Below are 9,221 nucleotides of genomic sequence, written 5' to 3'. Positions count from 1 at the left end.
GGGCGGGCGGGCGGGCGGGCGGGCGCCGAGCCGCAGCTCCCGGCGCGGACGCGGAGCTCCGAGGTCTGGGCTGAGGAGGAGGGTCAGGTGGCGAGAGCAGGGTTTTCTTTCTTTAATTCTCCTCTTGTTCCAAAGCGGCTTGTTTCCTGCTTCTCCCCAGACGGGGATGGACGACGGCTTTGGGGGGGACCGAGAGGTGGTGTTTGGTGGCGGTTGTTCACTTGTGGGGCCTTGTGAGGGGTTTTGTTATTTTTTTCCCCCGTCCATCGGTGAACTTTTCCCACCGCCTCCTTGCTTCGTTTTTGCCCCTCTTTGCCTGGTGCTAAATGGGCTGCTCTTCTTCGACCACCGTCAGCCTCACGGTTTGCTCTTCCTTTTTCTTTTAAAACTGTATTTTCTTTGTGCTGCAAACAGTGTTAATATCCATTGAGCACTCTTCCCTCCCCCCTGCACACACAGGGAACCCGGGGGCCGCTTCGCGGGGCTCAGTGTTGCATTGGGAAAGAGGTTTCTTTTTTCTTTCCTTTTTTTTTTTTTTAAAGTCAGTCCCTCCGTCTCTCTCCCCTTTTTGGGGTGTGTGTGTGTGTGTGTGTGTGTGTGTGCGTGCGCGCGCTTGTGATTTAAACCGGATGCAGGGCATCTGTGCTACTTGGGTTAGTAGTTATTGACAGTGCTTTATCCTTCTTGTGCAGATGGGAGGGGAGGTAGCGAAGGTCCTTTTCACTTTGATGAACCTCCCCCCCATAGCGGAGTATTAATAATTTTCATTGTGATTATGAGACTTGGTGTGTGATGAACAGGGAAAGGACACACGAAGCTTTGTGAGGAGTCAGTGCAGTGTTATTTGTGACAGTTACGGTACTTCAAGACTTTTTTTTCCTCCTCATCTCTGTTCATTTCCCTTTGAGAGTTGAAATTGAAGTCAAGTTGTTCATAAAGAATGCATGAGGCTTCTCAACTTGAAACGTGTGTATATTTCACTTTCTTTGTGGTTAAGATGTAGACGTGTGTACTTAACATATTCTTTTTATTTACTTTTTGGTTTTCTTTGGAAAGTGGCTTAAACCTGCTCAGAAGAGAGCTTCCTCTTTACCGTTCCTTTAATATTTTTCTGTGTAGTTTTGAATACCTGTTAGTTCTCAAGTACTAGGGTTCTTCATGATCCCTCAGTTTGGATCATTGTCTGCCTTAACTTTTAATCACTAGGTTATCTATAAAGAGTTTTGATAATGAATGTGTACTAAAACAAATAGAATGTATCATTATAGTTGCACATGTTGAAGTTTCCAAATTAGATTTTAAAAATACTTAGTCTTTTCTTTCTAACAGCAAACATATTGATTTAATTGACAGAAAAGCCTGTGAATAATGTGACAGTATTAATTATTCTTGAGATTTCCAATGAGCAGGTTGGGTAATTATAATGCTATTAAGGCTAATATTTTGTAAAGAGTTTAGTGTTTAAAAAAAACTTTCCTTGCAGTTCATTTCTTGTGATTGCTATTTTAAATGAAGATGATATTTTGTTCTTAAGGAAGTCTTTCTCAAAACTTAGATTTCTTTATAATTATTCACCCCTCTGCAACCTGCATTTCATGCAAATCTCTAATACTAACTTGTATTTTTTCCCCCTTGTTCAGATGAGTGTCAAATGCCTGAACACTTTCGGATGGTGAAGCTCCAGAGTCCTAAACACTCTCTGTAGTTAATAGGAGTTTTGCTGTCGTGGGACAGTTTTAGATCTTATGCCACTTATGTAACTTTTCAGTCAAATAGGTTACATACACTAATATGCTATGGTTTAACCTGTGTATTTGCAGTGCCCAAGAACTTTTTGAGGCATTTCACTCTCTACCTACCTACCTACCTACCTTGGATTTTCTAAAATTTTCATTTTTGTTCACAATTTGATTCGAGAACAGAACTTGAATTGTTATCCATGCTTAAAAGTGTTTATGTGGCGTGAAAATTGTTGTTAGATATACTTTGGGTTCAGGTAGATTGAAATTATTCATATGGATTAATAACCAGAAATACAGATAATATTTACAATTAAATACGATAAATACTTAGCATTTAGTTCATTCTTTCTGTAATATTTTTCTTAGGAAAAACTATTCTGTATTGATATTCTTCTTTTTCAATTTTAGACTAATAGAAATCCGTGAAAGTGATTTTGCTTTGAAACTAAAACTGTTCAATAGTAACTTACTTTGAGTAGCTGAGTGGCAGTGATGCAGTGTGTTACAATGCCTGTTTCAGACTTTTGGAATTGTTTTGACTATGAATTATATTGAACAGTATAGGGTATAGGTATAGGATATATAGCACGTTTACACACACACACACACACACAGTAAACTAATGCATTCTTTGAAATTTTATAATCATTTCACAATTTTTTTTTCATTACATGGAAGTAGTGATGCCTAATTTCTAAAATACAGCATTATTCTTCCACTATTCAAATAGTCTTATATCCCATTTAGGTACTCAAATTAAAAAAGGTTTATTGTTATAAGGTTAATATACTTGAAACTTAAACAGTTCTTTTAATTTTGAACAAATTTATTGAAGTACTAATTCAAATGAATGAATCTTAACTCAAATGGATTCCTTGCATTGTTTGAGGATGTTACTTCCATGTAGCATTTTTCGTTGAGTCAATGTGTGTTGTGTGTACATTTTTCCTTCTTCCAACTTAAATCAGTCGGTGAACTGTAATCATTTTGCTTTTCAAAATTGAAATGTTTGTGTATATTTAAAAGATGAATATGGTGTCAGAGGTGTAAGAAGAGTTAGAGTTTTTTCCTAACAGTCTAACAGAAATGTTACTTTCTTGATGTCTTTCGAGAGAATGTGTTACAAGAAATGAGGATCTCAAATAAGTACACTTCATTACGAAGAGTCTTGTTTATTTTGTTTATGTGCTGTGCACTGACTAAATATCCATTATTTGCTCTCAGTTTCTTTCAAAATTATTTTTCTGACCAAATTGCTTGTCTGTGTTAACACTTTAGCATGTGTTCCTGGGACCATTGCAAAATGGGTTTAAATGCCATTCTGTTCACAGGTGCATAGTGTTCCCATATTTTGGAAATCCTAGACTAAATGGATTTGACTAAATCTAGCTTGTTAGAGACAGATGGCTGCTTTAAACAGGTGTCACTTTCATTTTTACTGCTTTGTGTTGGGACTATTAGAGGTTCACAGAAGGGCTGTGTAAAGCAGGTGGCATCCTTTGCTTTTGTCCTTAGTAAGATCTTCTAGAGTTAATTATTTTCTTAGGAAGGGGTTTTATTTTTTAACTAAAGGTTTTGAACAATTAATCTTTAAACTACTCTGCATGTGTCATTTAACCAACATAGCTTTTATTTCTGAATGTCATTGTATTTTCAAGGTAGAACTTAGAGATCACTTCAGAAACTCTTAATTCTTACAAAAGATGGTAAATTCTCTTTGAATCCAGAAAAAAATATTTAGCAGCAGTTTACACACTTTTGAGTCAAATTGATCTGAAGTAAAAAAAACCAGGGCAGATTTGAATAAAGTGGAATTTGGCTAACGTGACAAACTCTTCCATCCTTTACTTAAAGAATTTCTTTGGCAGCTCTATTTCAACCTGAGTTATATATTGGAAACTTTATTTTTTGTTGGTTCAGTATTTTAAAATTAACCATTTTCCTGACCTACCTCAGTTGTTGCTATAACATTAATAGTGAACTTTTAAAATTTATTTTTAAGCATTTAGTGTTCAGAAATATGCACCAGAGTAAATAAAAGTATATAAATCTATTGATTTCAAAGATTTATTTTTGCTTCCTGATTCTATGTGGGGATTTTATACATCTTATAATAGATGCACCAGAGGGTGCTGTGCTGTTTTCATGAAATTATTATCACTGAAAATGTGAACTGATTATATGTTATTTAAAGAAAATTTTAATTATTTATGCATTCAAGCATATAATAACCTTATTTCTATGGAATTTAAGTTTAATATATTGTCTTATTGGCAGTTTTATATTAAGTCCTATCCCTGTATGTGGGTATTATATATTAGCAAAACATAAACAACACCAAGATTTGTATCTCTGATATAGTCTGAATGTCAGCATTAGTTTTATAGGCAAATACATTGATTATCTTATGCAGATATTTCAACGTATGTAAAAATTTTAGATTAACTTGAAAATCATACTGTTGGAAGTGTGGGTTTCTGTTCTTGAATATCATATCGTTGACACATGCTCATACTTTGTACTTCTAACTTTATATAGCATAATTTAGTGATACTTTTATAGTATAATCTTAAAAAAACCCACATCTGAAAGGCGTAAATGCTTATTGTAGTTATTAGGCTGATTAATCAGCAATAATAAGATAATGTAAATTTTTTTTCTAGATAATTTAGTTCCTGCTCTCTGCTCTTACTGTAGTCTGGTTTGGTTTTTAATTTCAGTTTGTTATTAGAAAAGTTTTAGAGTCTGTGCTTCATGTTGTGCCATGTACTTCATGAGTGGCTATCTCTATCCCAATATTGTTCAGCAAAAGATGTTTTAAAACTGTTGAGTCCGGTTGTTGGTGCTTCTTCTTATATCCTTGACCCTCTTTTAACTATATGTCTTCTAAAAGCTGAATACGGAAGCCTAGAAAGGTATAATTACATCCTACAAACTTTTAAATCTTTGGTAATGGATATATCTGTATCATTATACTACATTCAATGGCAATCAAACAATTTCTGTGTTTCTAAAAAGTAACATTATAAAGCACAATAATTCATGTATTGGAATGCCTCAAAGAATCTAAAACATCAGTAAGAGAGAAACAGTATTTTAAAATGTTGGTTTTGTGCTTGCTCTGACAGCACATATAACTAAAATGCTGGTTTTACTAAAATGAATTAGACATTTTTCTTTAAAAGTAAGCCCTTCATTCCTGCTGATGTTTTGAAAATATATTACGTGGCAAGTTTTATTGATTAAAATTTGAAGTTTATATTTCATATCAAGTTGCAGGATGTACCAGTACTGAGCATATATGCTAAGATAAATACTCATCAAAGCACATCGCCATAAATGCTTTTCTGATCATTTAACCCCACAATGAAATACTGTTGTACTGACCCTTAATGAAATGAATCAGCTATAAAACTGAATTGTAGTTAGTATATCAATAAATAGGTGGGATAAGTATCATAAGCTAAGAATATTGGCTTTGAGGTCATATTTCAGATAATCTGATTAGGAACATGAATGTTGGGCAAATTGTTTGCTTTTACTTACTCTTGGTTTTCACATTTGAAAAAGGATCAATACAACAGTGTCTCATTGTGGGGTTAAATGATGATTAAAAAAGCATTTTTGGTGATGTGCTTTGATGAGTATTTATCTTAGCATATATGCTCTGTATTGGTTGACTGTTGATGTTATGAAACACTGGGAAGGTATCCTAATATTTTTACCATCCAAGAATTAAGCTGCTCTATCTCTTTTCCCATGGGATTGAAATTCTAAATTCTACACACAAATCTACAATCATTAAATATTTTTTTCCTTTCTTCCACTTTAAAAAAAAATCAAAGTCATGAAGCTATCAGTCACAAGGTTGGATTACTGTTTGTTAGCCAGTCTTGTTACTTCCGTGAATTTAGAGAATGCTAATCCAGTTATGTTTTATTTTTACTCTGCAGCCTTATCAGGATGGGCTCTTTTTACTATGTTTGTACAACTCTCTTGGTATAGGGACTTCAGAATTAGAGCTAATGATGTAATATTTCATTGTGCCTTACACTTTTCCTTTGTCCCTGATTTTTCCCTAGCAGTTACATAGAATGGACCTTGACAGTCCATGTCATTGTAGTGTTTATATTTTCTTCACATATTCTTCATAAATTCATTGAAACATTCGAGCCCTATGTATAAATATGTTAAATGTAGTGATTACCATATAATAATGAGGAAAAATAGCATAGTCAGTTTAAAAGAGTAGTTCATTAAGGAATTATACTTCAATTTTATATGGCTTAGCATTGTTATTTACTAATGGTAAAAAAGGTGTAAGGTCACCACTTACAAACTTGTAGAAATAAGGAATTTTGGAGTAATTTTTTAATCTCTCTCAAGTATAGAATAGTCTTGGAACATGATCCAATATAACATACAAGATTACAGTGGGAAAATATCATCTTTGGCTTCCTTTCTTTGGATGTTAAAAATGTTTAAAGTAACATTTTTCAAGTTGGCTGTTATATTTAAAGTTGCTATTTGATAATTTGCTATATTTCTGGACTTTTTTTGAGCAGTTTGATTAAGAATGAAAGTTTTTCTCATTTTAAATGATTTCAGTAGTTCTAAATGTTCTCAAACTGGAAATATGATTTATATACACAAAATAATAAACATATCTGATACTGTCATCTTTTTTCCTGAAGCATTGTGTATTGTTGAAGCTTTTGGTCCGCCCCTCTCATTTTTGTGCTGTTATCCTTTACAAATAAAGAGAGAAGTGTTGACTTAATTATATGATCCTCCTTACAGTATTTTTATAGATTGTTAACCCAAGCATATAAATCAGACTCAGCTTAACCATCTCCTGTTTTTCCTTTTGCCAATGAATTTGATACATTTTTAACAAAACTTTTAGAAAAAGACTAAGAAATATAATTTACACGAAAAGATTGTATCATTTCTGATCATTCATTATTTTCTTATTTCCAGTCTGAAGTCCCTTTTGAAAATACATAACCTTGTTTTACCAATGATGTTACCTGAGTGTAGATTGGATTCCTCAGTATCCTTCCTTAGTCCGGGGTATATATAACTTCTTGCAAAGTAAATACTTTAGCATTAATCGCAAGAACAAGAATGTATTTAAACAATCATATGTACGTGCTTATTGCTGACTCTTGGGGATTCTTCTTTTTAACTTTCATTGGAAATAGTAATATCTTTTCAGTACTGTTCACCAGGTACCTGGTCAGAAATTCCCAGATGTTCCTGGTGTTTCCCATTCAGGCAAAGAAGGATATAGGATAATACGCTGAGCCAGGAACACTAAGAGAATATGACAGTTGGCCTGAAAAAAAGGAGGTGGGCATTAGTTGGTGAGAAGAGACATAAGTTTAGAAATAGTAGGAGAAAGAAGAGAGGCTAGAGTAAAAACCAACTTCAGAATGCCAGTGAAAGAAAGGTAAAAGAAGAAAACAAAGTTACTCACTTTGCTGTGAACTATAAAACCCCAGGCTTTTCACTAAAACTCTGTAGGTCTCAGCTTCCCCATCTGTGAAGTGAAACAGTAAGACAGTGTGTGATATGCAAAGCCACTTACACCACTGATAGTCTGATTCCATGGCACTAAGAAAAGGGAACCATGCCAATAAGGTGGAGCCAGGCATTGGTATGTGCTGTACTGATGGTCTCAGAGTCTACCATGTTGCTTGCCTCTTGTTTTTTCTGTTAACAACAATGAGGAAAAGCCCGGAGTCCAGTGGTCACTCAGTGACCACACTGATAGCAGTTTCAGAACGTTCCATCATTTAAGTGGCTTCTGTAGAGAGAAGTTGCCAAGTGCCCTGGTTTCTTCACCCACATAGGAGTTAGCTGAGCCTCACAGCTTGAGCTTCTGCTGGAGCCAGATTCTCTGCTTATGTGTGCCAGACAAGTATCTGACAGTTGGGGCTCCTGCTTGCTGCTCACTAATGAGATATTTAAGAGGACATCATTTTTTAACTATGTAGATCAGCAGTGGGGTGGGGGTAGGGATCAGAAATAATAAAAATAAAATAATTCAGGGTTAGGATTTTTGGTTTCCATTTTATTTTTTTTAATGTTTCATCCCCAGTTATTTAAAATCTTGACACCCCCCCATACTATCCAACTTTTTTTTTGGTACAAGGAATTGAACTCCAGGACCTTGTGTTTGTGCTGCTGAGCTATATCTCTGGCCCATCCAACTGGTTTTTGAAAAGAGCTAGAATCTTGTCAAGGTCAAGGCAGGTTTAGAGGATCTTTAGACTCCTTTAGAACTTTGACCTGGAAACATTGGCCTTATCCATGCTAATATTTTTACATTTCTCCATTGGTAATAATTACTGCTTTTTTTTCTGAATATGGTTTTACTTGGATGACCATTCTTTTAAGTTAGGTTTGGTAGCAGAAAAATCATAACTTTTTTCGGTCAAAAAATCTGCATGTTCATAAATTCTACTTTAATGGTATTTTGATAAGTAGACTTCTCAGGATTTTCCAACAAGAGATGCTGAGAGGAAGCATTTTTGCTTAAGTTTAGGGAAAAAATACTCTTACATCTTTTTTAACAAGCTAATATAAGCAGTGTAATTATTTTTTCATTTTTATGTATTTGGTATAGGGCCTCACTGTGCAGCTTGGACTCATAGTGATCCTCCTGTTCTTATACTCCTCAGTCCTGGGATTACAGGCTTGTACTACTACACCTGGACTCTGGCCAGCTCAGCCCACCCTGTGGCTGGGGCTGGCACAGCACACAGGACCAGAGACCAAACCCTGGTCCCTGCACTTGCCAAAGCAGGTGCTTAGTCCACTGAGCTATCTCACCAGCACTAGTGTTAATTATTTTTTAAAGTTATTTTTGAGTGCTATTTTTCTTGATTATTACAAAAAAGTTTTTTGTTACATTCAGATTTCTGTGTTTAGTAGCATTTCATATATCTCAATGTAAGTATCATTCTTAAAATGCATCAGGCCTTCTTCATTTTTAATCTCTTTATCTTAATGTGCAAAACAACTTTAGAGTTCCTTTGCTTGTCAGTTAAATTTCTTTCCTCCATGCTTTAGTTGTGAAGGAATGGGGGAAGTTGCTGGAGATGAGTAGGAAGCAGTCACATTTGGAAATCATACCCTGCCTCTGTTGCCAGATATCATTGCCTTACATGTTCTCCCAAGTTCATTTTCCTGGACTCTGAAGTTTTGGTGGGAATGGGACTTGAGGTGGGGATGACTGGGGAGGCAGGAGACTGAAGTGATTCAAGTTGTCCACTGTTTTTTCCAGATCTTTCCTCTTCCCTCCCTGCCCCGCCTCTCCCCTGCTGTAACATTATACATAGCACATGTGCTTTTGTGAAGATGGGCATTTTATTACTTTAATAAAATGTTTTTAATCCATTTCATTGTTACTTCTTTTGTTTTAAAGACGAGGTATATCTGTGCTTAATAATTCCTTTGCTTCTTAAGTGAATA

General features: G+C 35.1%; 1 protein-coding gene across 5 annotated transcripts in view; it reads left to right on the top strand.

Annotated features, from left to right (window-relative positions):
• Positions 1-9,221, top strand: part of Rfx3 (regulatory factor X3) — a 285,362-nt gene that overhangs the window by 582 nt on the left and 275,559 nt on the right. The window lies entirely within an intron of this gene.

Source organism: Octodon degus, unplaced genomic scaffold (assembly GCF_000260255.1).
Source record: "Octodon degus isolate 3935 unplaced genomic scaffold, OctDeg1.0 scaffold00087, whole genome shotgun sequence".
Lineage (NCBI taxonomy): Eukaryota > Metazoa > Chordata > Mammalia > Rodentia > Octodontidae > Octodon > Octodon degus.
The sequence above is the reverse complement of the archived record's forward strand: the minus strand, read 5'-3'. Positions and strand labels throughout refer to the sequence as shown.